This window comes from Haemaphysalis longicornis, unplaced genomic scaffold (assembly GCF_048455015.1).
Source record: "Haemaphysalis longicornis isolate Haplotype H1 unplaced genomic scaffold, Haemaphysalis longicornis Haplotype H1 scaffold_7, whole genome shotgun sequence".
NCBI classification, from domain to species: domain Eukaryota; kingdom Metazoa; phylum Arthropoda; class Arachnida; order Ixodida; family Ixodidae; genus Haemaphysalis; species Haemaphysalis longicornis.
Window position 1 is genome coordinate 137,343,626 of NW_027526422.1, and position 25,489 is coordinate 137,369,114.

At 44.2% G+C, this 25,489-nt stretch overlaps 1 protein-coding gene across 3 annotated transcripts in view; it reads left to right on the top strand.

Annotated features, from left to right (window-relative positions):
• The first annotated feature begins 1,041 nt into the window (after positions 1 to 1,041).
• LOC144147054 (uncharacterized) overlaps positions 1,042 to 25,489 on the top strand; it is a 148,167-nt gene continuing 123,719 nt past the window's right edge. Inside the window, exons 1-2 of one of the 3 annotated variants that reach the window (XM_077679083.1) lie at positions 1,042 to 1,229; positions 17,905 to 17,966. The gene's annotated coding sequence lies outside the window, so the exon portion shown is untranslated. Of the gene's footprint in view, positions 1,230 to 17,904; positions 17,967 to 22,091; positions 22,225 to 25,489 lie in introns of those variants that run through there. The other 2 variants (XM_077679082.1, XM_077679084.1) reach the window with 2 other exon arrangements.

Below are 25,489 nucleotides of genomic sequence, written 5' to 3' on the forward strand. Positions count from 1 at the left end.
GCCTCCACCCGTGCAAAATAAGAATGGCGCCTTCGAAATTCCGCAGGAAAGCTCCAGCCACGCAAAAAAAAGGAGCGTTCGAAAGGACGCAGAAAAGCTCCACCCTCACACGAAAAAATTACGTGTTCAAAATGACGCAAAACAGCTCCAACATACGAAATTAAAGCAAGCGCAAAAAGACAGAACTCCCGCTGGCACAGTTTCAGGCAGGCGGCGCGCGAGCATTGCGAAGGCGGGAAATTTGACATGCAGCAGCGAGCGGATAACGGCGCTGCAGCCCGTTATGGTGAATCGCTGCTCAGCACTTCCGACAGCTTTCACATTGTCTCTAACGGCTTCACTATTTGTGCTTGCTTTTCCTCCCGCACGTGCAAGCGTTGCACTGCCACTTTTTAGCTTAATATTGTAACAACCGACCCAACGAGCGTTCTTGACTAAATTAACGCTGACGCTGGCGGTTAACTACGTATATTTTGCCTCAAATGTACCTGCAGCCTTCTTTGCGCTAAAAAACGGGGAGATGTATGACAAGCGCCAGCGGGTCACGAGTTTCAAAAGCTTACGACTGTATGAACCACATGGCTTTCAAAGCCTCCGGGTTACGCCGCGACGACAGCCGGTACGGCGGGACGCCGTGTGGCTCTACTTTGGTCCATCGAGTGAGCTACCACGACAAGGCGAGCCCATAAAGTGTTCTGCACTTAAAAAAAAAACGATGTTTGTGACGAGCTTTTATTGGCAAGAGCCCCCCACATCTGCCGCCGTCGCACTGATCCAACATAACTAGGCTGATCACCGCCTCAGTAGAAGTGTCACGTTATCACTTATCACCACCGCCGCAACCTCCACTGCTTGCCAACACGCTCTGCATAAGGTGCTTTTCGCAGCACCCAATATAATCGAGAGAAAGTTCTCCTTCGCAGTTGCGCAAAATTTCCGTTACCAACGCCTTACATCGCGACAAGTGTTGTTTACTGAACGATAAAGGGCGCAGGCAGGACCGTCGGCCACGTGAGTTCTGAGGTCTCGGAAAGAAGCAGATGGCACGCTGCGGCGCGGCGCGCCTGCCGCGTTGCGATAGTGGACCACTTCCTTTGCAGTTTGCTCTGCTGAGAGGGTTTTTCGCACAGCTCTTTCCCGCTGTGAGCATGGGCTTGCACTGCGACAATTACTGTAGCAAGGATATGCTCAACGGCGTTGTACACTTCGGCAACGCAAGGTGATTGAAGGTGAGATGGGTCCCTCATAGTGGGTATTTCCCAACCGTGGGTTACGGTTATCTCTCAGCTTTGGGCAGTAAAGGACTTTTGTTCTAACGACGTTAGTCTTGCCAGTGATGTTTTGCCGCGGCAATAGCTCCCGCCTGTTGTGTCACCTTCTGGGGAAAGGGGGATGTGTTTTTTTCCGAAGAACTATCTTGCTTTTCGTATTTATTTTTCAAATCCAGCTCCCTGGTTATTCGCAGCCACGTTTATTACCGAATCGTGGAAAATTTCGCTACCTGAGAAACAGCCCTCTCTCCGTAAGAAGAGTTTATGTGTGGGCCCCAGCGACACCGAGCTAAATTTATCACTGAAGATGTGCAAGTTTCCGCCCTTAATCAGCAAGTACGCAGCTGAGAAATGCGGAGTTTGTATTGCCTTCATGAGGTATAAAGCAATGATTAACTGATTATTGAGACGAACCTTGCTGTTTTTAAATAAGTTCTATAGCAGAAACACAGGAGCATCTTGAAATCATCCGGTCTGAATTCGCAACAGCCGCATTCTTCTTGGTGCTGGTTTCGGTGAAAACATGTTGTGATTGTGTCGCATGATGTGTTCCTAAATTAGCGCTTTTATCAGTGTTCGTTGAAGCAATGGGTCGGATGCAAATCAACGAAACTGTATAAATAAGGGCGTTTTCTTTCCGGTGGCTTTTCACAAGCAAAGAAGATTCATGCGTGTTTCCCTTAAAAGAAGTAAGCGTGAGCACGCAAGGGTAAAGCGAACAGAATAAGTAGTGTTGCGCCAAGTGATATATTGCTTGAAAAATTAATTTTTGTCCAGCGGTAAAATGCCGGGTGGTAACAAGTAAATATCAAAGGCGATTTGTGCCCTTCGAACCAAAATAAATGTTTTGCAGGTAGACATCACTACGGAGGAGGTTATTGCTATACCAATTGAGGTTTGAGGAGTGGTACGTCGTAGCAGAAATATTTTAAGAAAAAAAAGCATATTTGAAGGTAATTCGCGTTTGCCTGCCAACACTGTGTATTGGCAGGCAAGGATTTGAAAAAACAAACACATTTTTATGTTGCCGTTTATAAAAATGGACCCGGCCAGCGACAGAATATCTGGTCTTTTTTGTTGTGATCATATTCGCACTTGCAATATCGTGACGAATATAAATAACAACAATAAGGAATTATAAAAATTAAACAATACCTATTATCCACCGTTATTACCGCCTAGTGAGGACACGGATATTACAGGGGTGGATCTATACTTTTTGAAATTGTATTAGGTACGGCAACCTCATTTCGTACCCCGTTCCCTATCTCTGGCTAAACATCATTGCTAAAAAAATTCTAATCAACCCTTCTGCCTTCTTTGATGTTGAAGACTCCTACCTTTTCTTATGTATTCCTTTAGCGAGCCCCTCATTGATTTTCGCATTAGGCTGCACGTATAGCGAAGGTCTCAGTTTTGGCAACATTGATGCCGAAAGGTAGCACAAAACTCGTTGAGTTTCTTACTATAAACTCTTCAGAGGAATCTGGCGCTAGCATCTATGCAACAGGTATACAGACCGTCTGTGTCGTCAACGGCTGTCATTACACCGCGCGCTCACCTTAGTTTCACCATTGGCTTGGATTGGAACCATGTATTGGCCGTAAAGTTAATTCCAATTCTGCCAAAACGCAAGAAGGGCGTAATTATATAATAAAAATACAAAACATGCCATTTTAACTCTAAATGAATAAAAATAAAGCGTGTTTTTTCTACAGAAAGTCTTCCAGAACGTTAGTTTAGAATAATGTTGAATTTTTGGGAACTAATGAAGGACTTATTTTGCTAACAGTTCAACAAATAAATTGCTTGAAAAGCTCAAACATTTTATGAGCGTACGTCTGAAACAATTGCCTTCACGAAGTTTTGGTTTGTTTCGTAACAGACCATGTGCTGCTACTTTCAAGGCGGCAAATTATCTGCTCAGTCAAGATGTCCGGGCGCTTTTAACATATATACTGGTGCTGCAAAAAGGAACCGGCAAGTGCACTCTCCTCACCACAAACTAACGTGTTCAGATTATGGGTTTTCCAGCTATTTGGGCAGAAACGGCAACCACGTAGACATAACAATGTATAGTGAAGAAAGCAAACCCACGAAGACGCTTGAAATCTGATAAACAAGCCGAGCCAGAAGATGTGGTCTTCCATTAGACCTGAACCTCCCCCATCATAGCCTCCCAGGAGCAGTTTCCTCTCTACAGTACTTACTTAGAAACTCTATGCCGAAAAATTCTCTTGACAGTGTAGCCGCTCGAGTCACGGCCGGGGAATAAAAAAGGCCCTCTTCACTCCGAGTAATCGGAATGGCGCTGGCTGCCACCCTATAGCGCAAGATATAGTTGTACTCAACATAAATACCCCACAACGTGGCGAGAACAGAGTCGCCCAGATAGGGTATTCGACATGTGTTCGGAAAACGTGACTGACGTCTCCACTCCCGACGAATTTTTCCCTACACTTTCTTTCACAACATGAGTTAAGCAAAACAAAAGTTACTTCAGCATTTCTCGAATTGCATGTCTAGCATTTCTTGCATATTGCATTTCTCGAATCTAACAATCTGTTGTCTAACTTCCAACATGTATTCAGACGAGTTTATAGCACTGTTACGCAGTTAACCGAATTCGTGCACGACATTACTAGTAACATGGACATTGGTAATCAGGTTGACGCACTATTCATTGACTTTTCCAAAGCGTTCGACACTGTACTTCACTCTAAACTACTATGTAAATTAAACACCATATTAAACAATCCGTAACCAGTTACTTAGATTTCTAATTTTCTTTCTTAGCGCTCGGAATACGTTTGTTATAACTCAACTGACTCCGCAATTGTTAGTGTTAGTTCAGGCATTCCACAAGGTTCTTTACATGGCCCCTTACTGTTTCTACTGAACCTAAACGATTTGCCTAATAACGTCCCCTCTGCCTAATAACTTTGTATGAACTCATTGACTCTTTTGAAGCTCATCATCGTCTAATTGACTCGTTTACTAAATTTTGTGAATGGTGCGCAACCTGGCAAATGAGTATCAATTTTAAAAAATCCGTGCTTATGTCTTTCAGGAATAGTAAATCCCAATCCTGCTTCACGTACTCGTTTAACGGATCCACCTTAAAAAACCTAACAGAATACAAATATCTGGTGTTGTTCTTTCCAGCAATCTATCTTGGTCTCAGCAATTAATTTTTCTGCAAAAAATCTTAAAAAAGTAGGTTATTTAAGACGAACACTCTACCAATCCCCCAAAAGGACTAAATTACTAATGCATAAAACTCTGATTCGTACGGTACTTGACTACGCATGCCCCGTATGGAACCCACACAAGCAAGGTGAAATCGATAGAATTGAGGCCATTCAAAAAAAGCTATCAGATTTATTTGTAATCGCTATGATCGCTACTTTTCACCTTCACTTGCCCTGTCTTCTCTTGACCTCACTACACTACGCATGCGCCGACTAAAGAATTGTATGAAATTGCTTTACTGTTTTATTAACTAAGTATATCGCATGTCTGACAATACCTACATCTCATTTGCCTCACCGTTCATAACTGGAAGTAATCACCACCTTAATATCAAGCCTTACGATTGTCGAACCAACGCATTGAAATTTAGTTTTTTTCCTTTCACTGCCGAACTCTGGAATGGATTGTCCGGTGATACTCGCTCCCTTCCGCTGGAAAATGTTTTACTTGCCCTTGCTGATTTGCGTAACTGTTCTTTTGTTTTATTGCTCTGTTGATCTGTTAATTGCTATTTTTTGTTCCGTGAATGCTCACTCCTGCCATAGCCCCAAATTGGGGGCTGCAGTATAAATAAATAAATAAATAAATAACTAAATAAATAAATAAATAAATAAATAAATAAATAAATAAATAAATAAATAAATAAATAAATAAATAAATAAATAAATAAATAAATAAATAAATAAATTAAATAAATAAATAAATAAATAAATAAATAAATAAATAAATAAATAAATAACAATAAAACAAAGTCGAACCATTCCTTTATGCCTTCGTGGGCGCTGTAGATTGCTGGCTTTCTTTTCGGTACTTTTTCAACAAGCCTCTAATTTCTAATATATTTATATATGTACTCTTCCAAACACAGCCCCTTTCTTAATTAAGCTTATGTCGCTCTTGCGGTGTCTATAGTACCCGTTCTGCGGGCAGCCAGTCGATAACAACTCGCCGGACATCATTCCCAAGCACAGTTCACAAACTGTTGTACTCCGAATTACGAAATACGCGCTAACTGGACATACAGAGAAACGACGACAAACAATGCGCATTGCTTGTCGTCCTTCCTTTGTATATCCAGTTAGCGCGTATTTCGTAATTCCTAATGCTACAACTAGCCCAACAACACATTTTACTGTTCTATTCCGGGCTAAATGAAATCGAGTACGCGGCCAGAAACATACAAAAAACGCATTTGTGGAGGTTTTCCGTCGGATATGTCGCATGTGGCCCCTACACTTAAAGACGATCCCAAAACAAGTCGTAAACTAAAGTGGCTCCACATTGTACAATGCAGCATACAGGACGTTTCCTAAGCCACCTTGTCAGTTCAACACCTAGCGATGTCACCCGTGTAGATGAGCACTGAGCCGAATTTATCCATATCTATGATTTTATCAAACGCAACGCTCGGCGCAACGCTAATACAAGGCTGGGATATCCCCGGGTACAGAAATAACCTGAGACAAGAAACAGTAAAGAAAAATGTAAGTAATAACTAACGTGGCTTTGGCTGTCTTGGTTGTGGTTATCAGTGCGCCTGCCTGGAATTTCTCTAATGAAAAGGTGCAGCGTCCTTGACTGATAGCAGGCGCGCTTTTTTGTATTGTATTTGCTCGCCGTAAATCATAAAAAGGTTGTCTTCGCTTAGTGGCGGAAAATAAGGACTACAAATAAAACATGATCTCGACTGCTGATTTTTGTTTCATGGCCGGTATGCATAGGTTTCTGCGTAGACACACAAATGTTCCCCGGTCACTTACCACTCCAAGTATTCACATTGTCTCCGGCGCTATCCCTCAGGTGACGTGAATGCGAAAGCCTGAGTGACGATACAGTAGAGACACCCACATGATTTACATTGGTTTTATTTAGTTGTTTTTTTTTTCTTCAGACCCGTGTCAGCGTTTTTTTTTTCACGTTTCTTTTTACACGGATCTTTTTCCTCTTCCAGTGTGACTATTTTACCAGCAATGCTTATTGATTGTCCTACCAAATCGCGTTGTGGTGCACATTTTTTTAGTTTATTAAAGAGCTCAACTAGCGTCCGTGCCTGTATGTTTTGTGCGTTCGTCTGCGTTCTTCGCCTCATTAATTCAGCTATGCTTGAGGCGAAAAGTGAGAACGCGCGTGTGTTTAGTTTTGAGCCCCTTTTAAACGTCATCAGTTGACCGAAATCAATTCCGCGTCCTCCACTACGGTATGCCTCATGGCCAGGTGCAGCTTCTGCGCGTTATATACCACAAAAATTTTCCAATTTGAAAATAATTTGCTGTGTATTTGCGTCAACGGCAACTTTTCTGTACTGCCGAAGGTAAGCTTGCGCTCTTGAAAACCTTATGCGCCCTTCATATATATATTCGCAAACATAATCTACTTCTATACGCTGGTTCGGAAAACGACAGTGATGGTACGCTGAACGATGGAATATCAGGAAATATGGGATTTTCCCGTAATAAATGCAACCACGAGCTCTATCTAGCTGATAGGGCTCTCCGCCGATTTTACTGTCTCAACGGCGAGGCCTATGAGCGTGACAGATCTGCCCGCCGAGAGCCACACTCGTGAGTCATCGCCGCGTAACAATAACAAGATAACAAACGCCACTGCATTGCCTGTCTGAGTCCCACCTTGTTTTATCACCGCCTGAACCCGCGACGCGGAAGTATTTCTGAGTCACGGCGCAGAAATTAGAAAGAACTAGGAAACACCCATATTGCCGTTGGAAAATGCACGTGTGTTACAAAAACATAAACACTGGTGTCATAACGGGTGCGAACATTAAACCAGCAAAAGGTTTATATCAAAGAAGATATACATGATGGCATTATGCTCTAGTACTTAGTTTAAGAGACTGGTGATGATACACTAGTAGCGCGACATTGCGGGTCTTAAATTTTTGGGACCCGTCGATCCTGTCCGTTGTGCCGGCTTCTTTTGAGGTAGCAATACGTTGTAAAACTCCTTTTTACATTGTATACCTCATTCATTTTACATCCATTTTACATCGTTGTCTAACTCCTTTTTACATTGTGAGCCTAAAACCCACTTTACAGTTGCGGTATTGCTAAGAGATAGAATTTGCGTGGGAGTTTTGTGTTCATGGCTGCTTCTAAAAAGGTAGCTCAGTTTTATGGTTAAAGTGTTACAGAAGTAATGACTTTTAATCTGCAAAGAAATGGTACGGTCGAATAACATAATGAACTTATTTCTCAAACACACCATTTGTATTTCATTCTTCTGTTCTACATCAAAGCGTAATTTTTATGAGATTTTAAGGTGTTAGGAAATGACAGACCCAGCCCGAACTATATACTCTACACAACCTGGCGCACGACCATTTGTTGCTATTTTTTGCCTTCGTTATTCGTTCCTACAGGTACCATTATTTATGGCGCCTTTCAACAGTTGGTGTGGACCCCTTTGCAAGCCGATATGAAGTCGCAATAGCATTGACTGTGAAAGGAACACGCGCATGGTTTTTGTACTTTGCATGGCCGGGGGCCCTCCCCTAGGTTGAAAGTAAAGTCTACCTGCTATAACGAACACATCGGGAAACGGAAATAACTTCGTTATATCCGTTTTTCGCTATATCTGGACATAAAAATGATATATACGAATAGAAACGGGAAACGAAGATTCGTTTTTATAGCCGAGATTTCGTTAAAACCGGGTTCCCTGTAAGTGGGCAGTACTGCATCAGCGAATTTGGGCCCTGGATTGAGATCCGGTAAGACAGTTCAGAACATTGGCTGGCCGACAGGCCCTGGGACCCACACCCAGGTGCGGTAAACACGTCTACAAAAGGCAACAAAACAAGCCAGACTGCAAACTCATAAGCCTCTCATAAGCCCACCTTGGCTCGGAACCAGGCGCTATACCGAAAGATGGCGCCATACTGAACTGCAGTCGCAGCTCATTCATCTACTGTCTTACCTGGAGGAATGCTTCCCCCACGTATTGCCTGCTCTAGCTCTGGTGTAAGGAAAGTAGTCACAACTGCTGCATTTCATTCAAGTTTAAGCGGTGCACGTCAGACTTTCCCAGTCGTGTGAACAGTTTTTCGGCAGAAGTTTTAAAGTTCACCACGCTAAATAAGAATGTGATGTCCCAGCCAAGCCAGTACATCACGAGAACTTGCGTCTCGACCACTCGTTAGCAACACTGGAGGTTTTTACTTCTGCGTGAATAATATCTGCGGCACATGGGCAAAAAACTTTACCATCGATCCGTCAGCAGAGGCTTAAAAGAACCCAGGACGAGAAGGCACGGGGCTGCGGTGGCAGTGGCGATGTTCTGCTGCCGGTCTTGCTTAAGAGACGTGATTTTGGAGCGCGACTCACAACCCGCTTCTGCTGACACGTCGGTTGCACTGCCTGCCGACAGCTCCTGTGACTTCCATTACCACTCGTACACGTCGTAGAACACAGTGTGCAGAGAGTGCACTTAGGCAGAAAAAAAGAAGAAATGTTAATGACGAACTGGGAATCGTTATTCTGGGGTGGTAACGAGAAAAGCGAGGCAGTCAATGCCGCTCGATGAGCAAAGGTGGCCACTGAGACGAGTAGAACGCAGAGCATGCTTTGAACCGTAGACGTCGGGCGTGCCAGAAACTATAAGCTGCGGGCTTCTAACCCCGGAGCAAGTCGTGACCATCGGACCGAGCCTCAAGTTCCGAAGGGAGAGAGATGAGATTGTCTAGCACTCCTAATCATCCACCAAATACTCTGAACTTTATTTTTGTCGTCGGAAAGCCCGTGTACTGCTAAGCAGGAACAGAAACATCGGGCCGGCATGAATGCTCCTAATTATAACAGATACATGATGTTACATCTATACAATTTAATACTAAGATAAGATGGAGGGAAATCTCTCACTGTAATTGTGTGACGTCGTGGAAGCCGTTATAGCAGTTGAACGCGTTCCTCTCGTAGCTGAGGTGGCTTCCCGGTTGGCTTCGTGTGCCTTCTGAAGCCAAAGAAAACAAAAAAGGTTAACGTATTTTATAATTTGCCTTGCGCAAAGCTTTTAAGATATTTATGAAAGATAAATGTTTGAAGCCCGACTTTTCCACCGGCAACAGAACTGCAGTTATATTTCTGAAATAGCATTGTTTTTTAAGTCGTGAGAAGTGGCGTGAAAGCACGTACGTTAGAAGATGAGGACGACACGAGCGCAATTGTTCGTTGCTTTTGAAGGGCCCAATTGAGCGTTTGGGCTTATCTTTTTTGATTCCACTTATATTATCTATTGGCGCATCAAACTTCGGGTTTGCAAAAAGGGATATATATAATTGTATTCAAAATTTTCTTTCTGCTTCAGGTCGTTTGAATTCCTGAAGGATGCTATTTAATGGTTAATTCGGGTTTTATTCATCACTAAGTTTCCTTTTACAGCCTCTTTCCGGAAATAATTTAGTATTTTGAAGTCCCCACGTATTTCACCCACCGATTTAGCTCTGGCCAACCCCCCCTTGTGGGTACGTTTCAAAATGTTTGAGGACATCACCATCAACATTATTATCATCATCATCATCATTATCATCATCATCGTTATGAACTCTCCCGAACTCGCTCAGTTTGCAGTTTTTTTAGCACCAGACAACTTGCTGGTTTTAAGTGCGAATGCACTTCTTAAGCGACCCTGAACCTGCGTCCACCGGCGATGTCCGCATAGCATACCCACGTGGGGGATTGGCCAGGAATCTCCTCGTCTTCCTTTGCAACGGGGGGAGATGGGCGCGCGCTGCCTGGCCGCTGACATGGCACATACCCACTTGGGGGATTGGCCAGGAATCGGGCGTGATAAGGGCTAATGCACCCGCCTAAAGGAGTACTGACACGAAATTTCAAAGCTGAGATCCGCTCTAGCAATCAAGTACAACAACAACACAAATAGGTGTCTGTGAATAAATGCATCTTTCTTTCTTTGTAGTTGTGTGTGTGTGTGTGTGATCTCTCTTTCGCGAACATTACCGAACCGCGCAAATTCAACTCGTGCATTCGCACTTTCACATTCTTCCCCTCGGGGAAATGCGGGGAATTTTTTTGATAGCAACCTTTATAGTCCATTGGAAGTGATAATAGATTTATCCTTCGCTGAATACGAATCTACGATTGCTGAAGAGGGGCTCGCCTACACTAGCGCCAAATTTCTCTTTAGTGTATTGTAGCACGAAACTCTATGGCGTATTCAAGTGGGATAAAGAGCAGAATCGTGGCAGTGGCGCGTCTTGTGCTGGTCACCGAAGTAAGGAGCTGGACAATGGATTTTGAGTACTTGTGTGCTTGCAGCACGCACGCGTCGTCATGTTCAAAATTCTGACACATTTTGTTTTAAAAAGTGAATTGAATTTTGGTTTTCTGCGTAGAAAAAACACGGCACGTTAGCCTTAGGAAAAATTAACTTTCTCTATTGCTGACCCAACGGATTTTACACATGATAAAAATTGCGGACGTCGTCACTTCCTGTAGAATCAAAACCCAAACGGCAGCCAACACCAACCAACGTTTGCTCTTTGCAGTCTCGCATTTGCATCTGGAACGGCACTTGAACGAATGATTGCATGCAGTGACATACGCAGATATTATTTTGACAGGGGCGCAGAAGCAGAAACAAAAATGAATGAGAGCATGAACAAAAAGACGTGAAAGTAATAAAATACCAAAACCAAGAAAGCCCAGTTAAGTAATAGAGGAAACGATACCTTAAGGAAGCCACAAGCCAAGCTTACGTTATGTTGTGTTCGTTGAGTTATTTTTTTATTTTTCGTCATTGCTATTGCAAAATTCTTGGCCCTGGTGTGGAGAGCACACGTGGAAGCTTCTTGTGTAGTTTCCGACAGAAAACTTTCCAGGGGCACTTCAGTGGACTGACATGATTTAAAAGCGAAAGCCTGGTTATAGTTATCAAACGCTTCTTTAGCGCTGCGCCGTACATTCATTTCTTCCTTCGTTTTTGCTTCTTCATCTTTGGCAGAAACTGCGCTGACAATCTTCTCTCCTGTTACATAATTTGGTTTTCTAAATGAGAGAGCCGACTCCCTAGCGAGGCAAATCAACAGCCGCAGGGAAACGGACCACTCTTACACCCGTCCTCCCTTCATGTCGCTTAATGAAAGGCTTTACACTCAAAGGCAAGCGAGAAAGACCATGCCCGCACCGCATCATATGTTAGATGCCGAAGACGCACGAAACATAAGAAAACTTCAAACCAACGTTTTCCCACACAAATCCAGACTGTCTCTCATGTTTCCAGAGAGATATAACGAAGAATGCCACAAATGCAAATTACGAGCAGACTTATTCCACACAGTCTGGAACTGCCCTATAATTTGGCAACAGAACACCTACCAAACATCCAGAGTGTCCTGGGACTTAGCACTGTCCAGCTCGGACCTTTCGACACAGCGTGAGCTGCTAGAGAGAGCCAAGCTGGGAGCCTTTGCTACTGGAGTCCTGGAAATAGGACTTCACCCATAACTCTTTCCACATTCCCGTCTTCCTATTTTCAAATAAAGTTTACTCTCTCTCTCTCTCTCTCTCGGCTTCGTTTTTTTCCATCTGCGGCGATTATATTGCCCACTGGTGACCCCTCATGCTACCGCTTTCTTATGAGGAGAAATCGCCTTGTGTGGCGTGGACCTACTGCATTCACGTACCTCACAATCAACAGCTACGGGGCGCGCACTAGGATAACTTTTGTCGGGGGTCCGGACATTTCTGTGTAGGACATTTTGGTGCTGACATTTGTGTGTAGGACATATCGGTGCACGGACACCTCGGTGCACGGACACCTCGGTGCACGAAAATCTCGGTGCAGGGACGTTTCAGTGCACGGACATTTGGGTGCAGGACAACTCGGTGTGGACATTTCGAGGCATAGAATAGCTCAGGCATTTTTTTCATTATTTCAGCTTTAATATTTTAATTCCGTCAGGCGATATCATTTTGATGTTACACAGCTAAATTTGCACCGTACTGGATGGAAACAAACGAAATATCAGCGCGTATTGCCCCATTTTGATAATAACTGTTAAAAATTAACGTTGTTAATTTACTTCAGTTGAACCGCTTTCTTATTTTAGCATTTGTGTGAACAGCCCTAACCATTTCATTTAAGAGTTACTGAAGCACTTTGACTTCACTTTAACCAACGCTGCAAGGCGCTGCTGCTTGTAGTCCATTCCTATCTCTCCTGCCCCTTCACCGTCCGCAAAACCACCGTGAAAAAAAAAATGAAAAGGAAACAAGCTAACTTCAGCACGTGTGTATTTCCTTTTCATTACTTTCACTACCAACCTTATCTTCGTTGCATTCGATGTCGGATCTGCTGAAGAACTAACCACCCTGTCCAAAATGCCGCCACGCCGGACATATCGGGAAGCTGCTGCGGCCTACATAGGGTAGACACCACCATGCCAGACGGCAGGCATATCGGGCATGCCGCTATTGGGGAGCACGGTGGTAGAGATGGCGACGTAGGCGTCACAGTGAGACTCGTGGTGCAGTAGTCGGCATAGCCGTCCCGGGGAGAATAGTGGGTCCTGAATTCTCCTGGAATGGCAGCCGTCTTGACGGACAGAAGATGCACAGATGTACGCATCGCTGCAGGGACACTTTAACTGTCTAATGTGCAAGTAATGCCAAACCCTGTACTCACGCCACAGCTTCATGTTATTGGGTACAGACGGTCTTTTCACGGTGGCTCGCCTCTGTATATAACCTTCGCAGGTACTTGAGGGGGTATAATTGACGTCGCTAAAGGGTGGGGGGGGGGGGAGTCGGGGGCTGGACATGAGTACCAGTCTCCTTGGTAGAGAGAGAAGGGTGTCACTTGTGCTTCGTCATTGTGTAAACTGGACGTCCAAAAATTGAAGACGACTGTCCCAGGTCTCGCCAAGCCATCCGAGTGATTTTGTTTCTTCTTATAATGGAAGAAAGGGAGGAATGTCTGGAGTCTCCATGATATGCCCGACTTGCAGAGTTAGTTCTGCGTACCACGACACAGCTTCCTTTCTCTCGAGAACATGGTTGTGCCCTTATCTATCGAACTGGTTAGAGAGAGCAAATGTTGAAGTGGCAGCACCCTCGCGGCGGATATCCTCCTCTACATGGAATCGACTCGTTCTGTAAATTCCGTGTTCCACCCGACCTCAGCAAAGCGTCTGAAGGTGTACTGCATCGTTCGCGTCTCAACGTGGCTTACACCCGAAGCTTCAAGTTCAAAATAGGGTGGGAGGATTCACCACTGTGCCCCACGTGCGCTGTGCGCGAGACTACCGAGCACTTGTTGTGTATATGCCCACGATTTTCCGCTGCGCGAGTACAGCGGCGAGCTGCCTGTCTCGTGTTCGACGTGGAGCCAGCCTTCAGTTGTGTCACTTCCTTGGACCCTGGGACAACAGCAATGATTCATATTTAGGGACAAAAATTCTTCTGCGTTTCTTGCGAGATTCAGGACTAGACAAAACTTTGTAATTTTTCTATTGTGCGGATGGCTACGTCTGTACGCGTTTGCGTCGTCATGTACGCTTTGACTCCTTTTTCTTGTTAGACGCTCTGCGCTTCCTGGGCTCCATTCGCTCATTGTTTTTCTTTTACTTAACTATATTTCAAGTTTTTTACCGTCACCTCATTGCGTGCCATTTTTATTTAACTTTTATTTTCTCTCTAATGCTGCTTTCCCGATCTCTCACATTCACTTCACTGCATTGTAATCATCCCCATCTGGCGTAGCAAGCACTGCCGCTAGCAGAGCTTTCCTCTCCAGCCAACATTAAGAGTTCTCTCTATCTGTCCATAGGGCGGCCGAAGGCAAAGAAGGAGCGATTCCTGGAGAGGGGGCGCCGTCGGTATGACCGGGATGCGCACAAAAGTGTAGCCACCAAGCTTGTTCCCCAAGGGGGGGGGGGGGGGGGGGGAGGGGAAGGGTGGCAAAGATATTGGTCATTGCACCCTCAGGGGATTTTTGGTGGCTTTTTGTTGCGCACTGGAGAATGGTTAATGTATCGCTTTTTCTTGCATCAATGCTGTAACGCCGCGGAGACCGCGAACTCCGCCAAGCTTGCAAGGTTTTCGGAGAAAAGCGAAAATAATATGACTGAAAAGGAAATTTAACCTTTGGGAGATTTACACTTGAAGACAGGAGAGGAGGGTGAGTGGGTTTGCCGATGGTACAAAGTAATAAATTAAAATGAAAATAAGCATGTAGACAAAAAGCAGACGTTGGTTTTGCTCGAACACGGGGAAGACTTCGCTCGCACACGTGCGAGTTGCACGCACAACTTACACGCGATTTCGCATTGAGGAGATATAGAAGCTACAGCTGTTTTCGAAGAGGCACGTTCTTCCTACACGACAATATCCTAGACTTGTCCGTAAAAAAACTGGAGACAATTCATTTTAGCGGGAGAGCGCAGCCTACATAAAATTCGTCATACGATTTTCTGCGTTTGGGGGGAACCGAATGTTTGTGAAGCTGCTTTTTCTGGTTGGCGAGAGTGTGCTTTTTCTTCAGAGAAAATTACACAAAAATGCATTGTGCCATAGTAAATACTGGCTAATTGTCTTAGCTTGATTTGCATGCCACAAAAAAGAGCGAATATAAATTAACTCTTTGTCGTAAACCTATAAAAAAATATGCGCAAAAGGATTCCATTAGTGGGCTGCTTAACAGGTGTTCCTTGAACGAGCATGTTCAATTTCTAAAAAAAAAACGTGAATGAAATCAAACACGGCAGTGATCTAAAAGTGCAATCACTGCGCTAGATTTTGGTCCATAACCCAGGTTATGCGGAAATGAAGCTGTTACGACTGTTTCATACAAGCATGCACCCGGTAATTCCATCGCCAAGAAGTTTCCCCACCAATATGTCCGTACACCGATATGCCCGTGCACTGCACCGAAATATTTGCACCGAAACATCCCACACCAAAATTTCCTGCACCGAAATGTTCAGGGCGCCTTTTGTCATACCGCTGGCAAAGTACGAATGTAGCGTGGTACCAAAGCACTCAGCTCCTATTGTTAGCACCCGGATTCCGTTTACATACTAAAATGTGGTATTTAGTTACTCATTGCCGCCGTGACCATTTTATACACTGGAGAAAGGCTACAAAACATGGCAATCTTTCGGTCACAGGTGAATCTAACGTTGTTATTTTTTTGAAATTGTGATCAATGGTTCTTTCTCCTTGACAGACAAAAAATGATGTCTCTCGTGTGTCGTGGTAATGGGAAGCGTGAACTAACTCTGACGACAAGAGAAGAATACAAGACAAAGACGACACGAAGCCCTGTTTTAAATGCAGAGCATTTCTTTAACTCACGATGTCACCCGTTCTAGCTGTCTGTAGTAGTCCGCACCCCTCCCCCTACACTATATAAAAAAATAATACTTACCGGCGCCTGGTTTCGATCCCACGACCCTGCGGGCGGAACGCAAGGTACATGGTGCTCTGCCCACTGCGCCACAAAGCCGACACAGAATGGAGGGCTACGAACGCGCCTTCTATCTTTGACTCATTCAAAGTACGTCAAGAAGCTGCTGAAACAACGCATTCAGTACCTGTGGGCGGAACGCAAGGTACATGGTACTCTTCCCACTGCGCCACAATAATCATACCCACCTGCTAATAAATGATGTCACGTGACCACGTAATTACGTCTCCTCATTTAATTACTATACAACAACCAACAGCAACAAGTGCAACAACATTAACGTAACGCAAACTACTTAACGTCGTGCGCCCTCGGAAATGCTCTGCATTTGATCGTGCCCCTCGCGAGGGGGATGTTTTGGAGGGGGGGGTCTAAATCCTCCTAGGGGGGGGGCGGTTTGGAGGGTGTATATATCCCTGGGCAGGGTGCCCGTGGTTGTGTAAGCTTTATGAGCAATATGAAAGGGAACACAGGAACGCGTGGCAAGCAGCCTCGAAACAGACTCGGAGCGATACGCGGATGGCGCTGTGAAAAACAAAGGGGGAAAGGAGGGCGCTCATCCACGAACTTTTTTTGCGCTGGCTCATAGTGTCGAAGTTGACTCACTCGCATCCCTCGTTTCGACCTTACGTTGTGCATTAGCTATGCTCAAGTTGTATAAAACGCAAGCGCGTTTATTTCGTTTTGTTTTACAACTGGCAGAATGTTCTGGAAGACGATATAGATGTGAAAGAGTGGAAGGGTACGCGGTAGCCGACCAGTAGCAGCGCTGTGTAATGCCAGGAGAAGCGGGTTTTAGAACAAGGGGTACGCCATCTTGCCTGCCTTTTTGGGAGGAGGGGCCATGGTGCGCTTCCCACCCCCTTGCACTGGCGTACAACATGAAATGAAAGTGTATTTCATAAAATCCACTAAAATACATCTGTAATTTTTATTTTAACGAAAAAGATATTAAATGCTTAGATACTGCCACTTAACTCTCTTACATACAGCTATTTAACGTTCAAGGCTTTACGCAAGAGGAGGTTAACGTCTATGAAATACTAAAACTAATCAGCAGAATAATACAAGGAGAAAGACCATTCAACTGACTAGGAACCAAATAATAAATTACTTTACAATATTTATTTATGCATAAGCAGACGTATGTACTCAAGTGCTAGGTTTCAATCTTGGTATTAGGATATAAAAATGACACAAAATACGAGAAGAAGGGCCATGGTGCACTCATTGCAAATTTACGTAACATAGAGAAGAGAAACTTTTTACTACAATGCGAACAGAAGAGAAAAAACTTAGGAAGTTCTTTAAGGAATGCAAAATCGACGGTCCATTCAACTGTATTAAACATAAAGCATTTAAATCTGCGACCGTGGGTGGATAAAGGGCTGTTAACGAGCATCTCTGCCACATAAAATTCCTCGACTGTTTCAGTGGTAGCATCCCGTTTACTGCTGCTAAATCTCGTCTAGCTGCAAGTTTTGGCATGCCGAGCTCAACGCATTGTATGATAAAACAGCTTAAACCTATCACCGCAGCTCCGGGTCAGCAATTTTCTTCCAGTTTGCTTTCTCTGGAAGATTTGATCTGGACGTCAAGTCTTTGTTAAAATTTCCTATGCCACCCCAAAAGTTTGTGGGCTACAAAGATTCAAAGCAAACGGCTAACGTTCAACTGCAAGAAATATATTTTCAGGCCACAATGTTTTTTACCGCAGATTTCTTTCATAAAACGTTTCTGGCGCTATCAAAAGGTAAGATGAAATTTCGAATTATTTGTGTACTACGGAATTCTTGTATAACCTAGAACATTTTGACACAGACTCTGTGCTAATCGCAGGAGTTAAAACTAAACTGAGGTGTCGGTCATTTCGCATTTTCAAGCTTACTGATATTTACTTGAATGCACGGGTCACATGCAGCTGCTGCACATTCTATTGCAGGCCATTTATACAATTGATACGACCGCAGCCTCACTTCGGGCCTCGACGTCCGGAAAGTTCTTGTAAGGCCATTGAAATTTTATATTGGTTTATTCACAACGTTGTATGTGATCGTTCCAGAGGACGCCAGACGTAGAAGGTGCACCGACATACTTGCACGCAGACCCTACATTTAAATATGTATCATTGCTAGAATATTTGAATGTTAGGCAAAGTTTTCTAGTTTTAGTCATCGTTATTTAGCGACCGTTTTCCGTAAAGGTGTTCTCATTTTCCGCATTTGGCATTACTCATGTAAGCTTTTTTATAGGAAGTTTAAAGTAAATTTGTCATTAAAAGTTGTAACGTTAGGCAATCATCATGGGATTATTCTATTGGGATAGGTATGTTGAGACAAATATCTCTAACACATAAAAAGAAGTGGTCCCACATTGCAACCCTGAGGAATACCAAACTCTATTGTTGCAGACATGGAACTTGTGTCTGTACTCATGACAAATTCACTCTTAGGTTGCAGATACGCTTGAATCAACCCGAGGAATGAATAATTTCTCCAGATAGACTTCAGCTTCAAACTTAGTTCAGGTTGTGATGCCCGGTCGAAGGGTTTTGTGAGGCATGATACATTTTATCTACCTAAAGTTATCTGCCGATATCGGATGCACGTTAAGGTGGAGTTTTCAGCAGCTGTGTTAGCGTAGAAACTTGTCTAGGAAATCATGCTCCATATTCTCTCTAAAAGCAATACTTTTAGATAAGCGTGTATATACTAAAATAATATACGTTCTTTTACTTTTGCACACGTGTCCAGAAAAATTATCTAGGCCTTTCTCTGTAACGAAATAACCCCATAAGCACTGGTCTACATACAAGAGACGTTTTGAGGTCGGGTTAATTGTTACGGAATTCGAATTTTGCGGGAGTTCAACACGTAACAGAAACATCTAAAACAATAGAGCCCCATATTTAGCGCTTCACTCGGCATAAATCGCATTGGGTACGGCATGGACTCACGGTGATTTCTTCATGGCCTCTCTCAGAAAAGCCAAAGGATTCCTTCCCTCCTTGTGTATATCTCACGAATAGTTGGGGCCTGCAGACAGAATATAAAATGGCAGAACATCATTGTCAGGGGTAACAACTAAGCAGAAATAATGACGCTGCCCTTCGGTAATCGTATGTCTGGCCTAACAATATTGTAAGGACCTTTCTTTAGCTTTTGTTAAGTAGTTATCAACTTTCTGTTTTTTTTTTTGGTTTGGTTAAAAACATTTATTTAGTTCAGGGTAGCGCGGCAACGTTCAAGAGAGCCAATCAGATAGTGTTTTAGTGTCACACGCTGAAAAAAGTATACGACTTTCTTAACATTTCCTTTCAAATTTAGGCGTAAGCTGCGAGTTCATCTATATTACCGGCCGTGAGATTTTGCTTGGATTGCTCTTTTCCTTATTCATGCTCGTGTGACAATCACACCTATGCCTTTTGCACCCATGGATTCTAGTTTCACACCACTCTTCTGCGGAAAAAGAACAAAAGACTTGATGCAAGTGAAACCTAGATAATTCAGAAAACACCAAAAGGATTCCGAGTGAATGAGCACTGGTTTCATTCACAGAAGAAAACGGAAATTAAGAACTTTTCAGAGTATCTTGTTTTTACATCAGTAGTTCGCCAAAAACCGGTATTCTACTGGAGTTGTGTTCTGATATTATATTGCCAATATCCTGTTGCCGTTATAATTTTATGTTCTGAGGCGCTTCACAAATGGATACTTGCGGTTTTCGTCGAAAGACGCAGATGTTGACGTTGGTGGTGAGTAGAAGATCACGAAAAAAAATTCTGCGGAGTTTCAATAACGGTTGCTAGTTCGTTGAGTTGTGAGAAAGGTAAAAAAAGGAATCCAAAAATGCGTCTTGGTAGCTCAATAAGCAGAAGGGGAATTGTTGTCCACCTAATACAAAAGAATAAAAATCTGTTGGAAAAATGTTGCATGAACCATTCCTAAGCGGAACATTGAAGCCTTTGCCTCACTTTTTGCTCATCCAATGATAAATGATATGGAGGGTTGGTGTCCCTGCGTTTGCACAGCCTTGGCACCATCTGGTGAGAGCTTTTTAGCTCGGCTCAGCTCGAGGTCGAGCTCTGTTATTAATTTTTGTGGTTTTATCTCACCTGTATGCAACATGATTTGAACGGGTTATTGGTTCTCCTAAACACAATCCCACGCATATTTTTAGTTTTAGGAAATCTCCCACTCTTATTTATGTACCTGTGTTTGACTCAAATATGCGCACTAGTTCCGTCGCGGTTAGCACTGTTGACATGCATGAGAAAGTCTACACATTTTAATATTTTACAAATGTCCAACCTACATCATCACCCCGTTTAAAAATCCTTCAAGATGTCTTATAGCCGGGTGCTCGAATCGAGTGACAGGCAGACCAAGAGTCTGAAATTTTTCTGTCCAGGCAGCCGAAAAGAAGGTATCGCCATTCAAAAATAACGGGGCCCGCTGGTAACTTCCTCAAAATGTAAAGGCCTAACCTAAGCTACTTGCACTTTCCGTCGACCTGCTGAGAGCTTTGGTGCCACACGCATCACCTCTAGAAAAGCCCCCAGGACAGCACCCTTCCAAGATCGTCATCGCCAGGGGCACTATGCTCGCCCCCGTCGGTAGCTTGACATTTAAGGGCGGCCTATATTGTACGTGGTTGTGGGAGCGGGCTGCATTGAGGCTTGTGTTTCCTGACCCCGCAGGCGCTGCGTCACCCTTTCTCAGAGCCCTGCTCAGAACCTCCTCGCACATTACTCTCCCTCTTCCCCGCCAGGCGATTCCCAGCTCACTCTCGCTCTGACCACATATACGCTTTCACACCAGCGATTATCTGCACCTCACAAAATGCCTGCTTAAAGCAGAACGATCGGAAGCTTTCGCATTAAATACAGCCAAAGCACACGGGCTTTTTAAGCCTAAAATGGCCAGAAAGCATTGCCATGAGGGCTACCCGCCGCAGTGGCTCAGTGGCTAAGGCGTCGTGCTGCTGAGCGCGAGGACGCGGGTTCCATTCCCGGCCGCGGCGACCGCTTTTCTGACAGAGGTGAAAAGCAAAAACGCCCGTGTGTACGAGATTTGGCCGCACGTTAAAGATCCCCAGTTGAATTCGGAGCATTCCAATACGGCGCGCCTCATCGCCTGCGTTGTGTCGGCGTGTTAAAACCTTCAACCAACCAATTGCAATGAGTGCTTGCACCCCGACCAGATCGGAATCAGCAGGTCACCGCACTGGGGGAAACAGCACCGGTCATTACCTCCTGTATTTTCACAATGCCAAACGCATCAGCCCGGACCGGCCAACCAAGCCCTCTCCTTTTTCTCTTGCCACTCTCCCACAATCGGTACCCTCCCCAGCGCTTCAATCATGTGACTAGTTCAGCTTGGGGCGACGCGTGGTGGAGAGCGGCAACGTTGGCAAAACATGCTCCGCGGCGGCTCTGAGCTTTTTAGCGCTGGGGCGAGCGCCATTTCTTTATCAATCTCCCACATCGGTTGCCTTGGCAACAAGGCGCAAACCGCTCTCGAAGTAAGTTAGGGTGGCGTGATCCCGCATCAGCTCGGAGCCCCACCTCGCGACATGTGCGCACTGCAAGCGTACCACTCACTCCCATTGGGTAGTGCGCGATGCGTTTGGCATTGTAAAAATACAGGAGGCGATGCACCAGTCCGCATTTCGTGGAACCCACTTCAACATGGCCTACGCTTCTTCATCGCTTGTCATTTGAACGCTAGGTGTGCGTGTTAACCCTATGCAGTGATCATAAAAAGCGAGATAAAGTTTACCTATGTTGGCTACCTAAAAGTACAGTTATCATTTGTTCCACAGCGTATTTCGGCATTTTTGCTTTGTGGCTCGTATAACTTTCACAAAAGCTATCGGATACCCATCAGCTGCACGTGCTTTATCATTGTGTATAAACTAATTGACTTCCTTATCGCTTCCGCAGCAGCACTACCAGTACGAACAAAATCGTTAGGAGTACAAAACATAGACCGCCCATATCACGGAGATTAGAAAGAGGTAAATGCCCCTTAGCGACACTTTTTTCGTCATTGTGTGAGCGGAAGGGTTATAGCAGTAAAACTGGCCGGTGAGGCGCGCCCCGATAGCCGTTAACGGCTCTGCGCACTTCGCTCCGACGCTTTCTTTCGGGCATTTTGGCTAGATCTTTCGCGATGCTAAAACAGACGTGTGCCGCCACAACAGACGAGACAGAGATCTGTAGAGCGGCGTGACAGACACCGTCAGCGGAACTAGTGATCAGGTGAGCCGGGCACGCACCTTGCGATTCGTTCGTATTACCCCGTTTCCCTGTGTCGTCCGAAATAGTGGCGGTAGCCCCTCTAAATTCTTCTAACGCTAAACTTGGTCATACCCCTGCTACACGCCAATTTAAAGTCATTGTCATCGAATGTAATTCGTTCGACCTAATGCCATTTTCTTGAGGCGCTGATACACAGCGAAAATTAAAGTCATTTGCAAATGATGACAGGTGCGATGGGTAAAAACTTGCGTAGAGAAAATATTTTAGTAAGCCCTTTAACAATTGCGAAAACTGAGCGAAAAGGGCTTAAACACCTTTACTGCACATTTGAATGCACTTTAAGCCCTTTAACAATGCACTTTTAGAATGCACTTTAAGCTTGCGCTCACCACCACACCGACTGAGGCTGGCCTGGTAGCGGGACTACGAGTTTGATTTTTTACAACTCTATTTTGCTTGTTTCATAAGAACAAATAAATGACTAAATATTATACGCGTGTAGAAATATTATAATGCTACTGACGTTTTAGTAATCTGTTTTATGTGGGCATTCCCACCGAGTCTCTTGGGTTGAGATAATACCTTTGCTGGCAGAACGCAAAAGAATGGGTTCCGCAAACTCATTCGGTCCCTAATATCATTTTGATCGAATGTTATTACATTTTCTCGCGCTACAGCAAACTGATTTTATTTTGAACGAATGACATTTGGTGGGAATGACATTAAATTTGCCGCGTGGCAGAAGTATAAGTCTCTTCCGGTGCAACTACTGCCTTGTTTGAAGGCTGCCAGGTAAAGCAGGGTGTTCCTTTTGGTCGAGGAGGGTAAACAATCTTTGTATGACTTTAAAAATTTCAGCTTATGGTTTATTCGCGTCTGTTTTTGTCAAGGCACGCGGGAAAATGACATCTGTGTAAACGATCTTTCTTTGTAAAATGCGTTTGCATCACTGTACGCTTGTTGCCGTGGTTAATTTATCTCTCTAATTTGTAGGCAGTGCGGCATAAGTAAAATAACATTAAAGCCCATTTTTTTCTCATTGTAAATGTTCTAGGTATACAGTAAATTCTCCCTCACCTGAGTAAATAAAATGACTGAAAAATACTAGAATGCATCCGCGAGAGACTGCCGCTACCTTCCGCTGGCAGGTTCTGTGAAAACAGAATCCGATTAAAAGGGATAATTTGGGTGTCACAATAAGTTACATCCTAATCTCGAACATCGGGAACTCACTATAAACTGTAAGGAAGCTGCGTCTGTTATTTTTTTGTTGAGAAATGGGGCGGAATAAGGTATCGGTGCCATATAGCTGGCTGCCCTGAGTCGGTTCCTTGAAAGAGAGAGGTGGGGGGCATTAGGAATCTTCGTCCTACGCGTCGGGCACTATAACGCCAGCCGTGGTGTAGGCACTCTGATTTCCGCGGATTGGTGCGTATCCAGGTATCCTGTTGATGCTGGTGAAAGGACAGTCCAACAGTGACTGATAATTCGAAGAACTGACGCAGAGATCTCAGCAGTCTGGTAGTTTCGGCAGGGTGTGTTTTTGGTCGTTGAGAGTTGTCACTCGTTACGGCGAGAAGGCGCGACATTTCTTCAAAAAGTAGCTACTACGGGGTAGAAAACTTCGATTATTCAGCCAAACTACAAAACGAGTTCTCTGATAAAGGAACCGACCTCTTCAATGGCGTAGGGATTAGGAAAATGGGCGTGTTATGTACGTCGTAAGTTCAGGATGCCAGCGTTTTTAAAAATTTTAATCTGGCCAGCGAATATATTTTCTTAGAACAAGTAAAAGCGTGGTCTTCGAAATACTTGAAGTACATTATGAGCTGGTTGCTGGCGAGTCTCTTCATGATCGCCAAAAGGGACAGAAAACCAATTTTTGTAGAGCATGTTATCACTACCTCAAATGAAAGGGCATCTCTTAAAACACCTTGACCCGAAACGGGCTTGCTGATAGCGGCCTAGAACTTCTTAAATGGGAATATTTTGGTCTACCAGCCATACGTGGCCCTCCAAATAGAATGCTGACAATCATGACAGGGCGACGTGCGGCAAAACATTTTTAACTGCAAGTGAGATGAAAACAGCTATTTAAAACTTGTCTCAGGGCTAAAACACGAATAATTGGCCACTTTTCCTGTTTACTTATGCAGTTTCTGACTCCCGCGTTGAAACCGACGCAGTTGTTTTGACACGTACGCTAGTGCGACGTTTAGACACTGCATGGCGCCCCTCATCAGATTTCAGACATTTCAGTGAAAAATTAAAATATTTCCGCCGGTGTTTTTAGGAATTTCTCGCCGCTATCGCAGTATATAAAATGCTCGTTTTCATAAGATCTAGACGACATGCCCTCAACAAAAATTGCTTGTCTGCCCCCTTAGCCCTTTAAGAACTGCTCGAATGATGGAGCATGGAGAGAGGAGTGTTGGACGAGGTTCGTTGCGAAGCCTATCTGAAGGCGCCCAGGATGCATACAAAAAATCACAGTAAGACAAGTATACCTTTTAAACATGAAAAGGGAGGAAAAATTAGGTTCTTAATTCCTTGAATATGTCTGAGGCATTGCAAAAATGAAACGGGACGAGTGGAAATTTGTGTCAGCTATTACAAGTAATGGTAGCAGCATTTTTCCTGCCTTATTAAGAGAGCATTATGCAAGAAGCGAAATCGCACATTGGTGGACGCCAAATGGAGATGATCACCATGCAGGCATCAAAATTGATATCATTGACTCCCTATACAGGCTGACAGAAGCATCGCAGGAGCGTGAATATACGCTCACCTTTCACTATAGGTTTGTTCATGCGTGCAAACTGGAAACTTCCTTTCTACTGTCGACGTCCGCATTTCCCCGCCTGGTTTTACGGCTTAATGTTTTTTTCCCTATCCCATTCTTTGCGGAAGTGGTCCTGGTGTGATACATCTTAGAGAGATCTTAAGGGGTTTTGTATAGCCAGTGTTTACACTGCGTGTTATAGCAGACAGTGCAGTTTCTGGCGTGCTGCCTGAATTTTGTGTTTCATTTTTGGAGCTAATAGTCCTAAAGAACCAAGCGATTAGCGTGCAGCTCCGTTGGGGAGGACTTTAGCGGAACATCCACTTTTAAAATAGATACGTTTATAGTTCGGTCGAATGGTGGCGACGACATAAGGCAGGCGACACCTAAAAGTAGCTGGGCATTTGCATAATTTTTGGTTCATGTAGGCACCGTCAGCAACAGCTGTGCAAGCAGACGTGCCAATGCGTAATGGTGAACTAC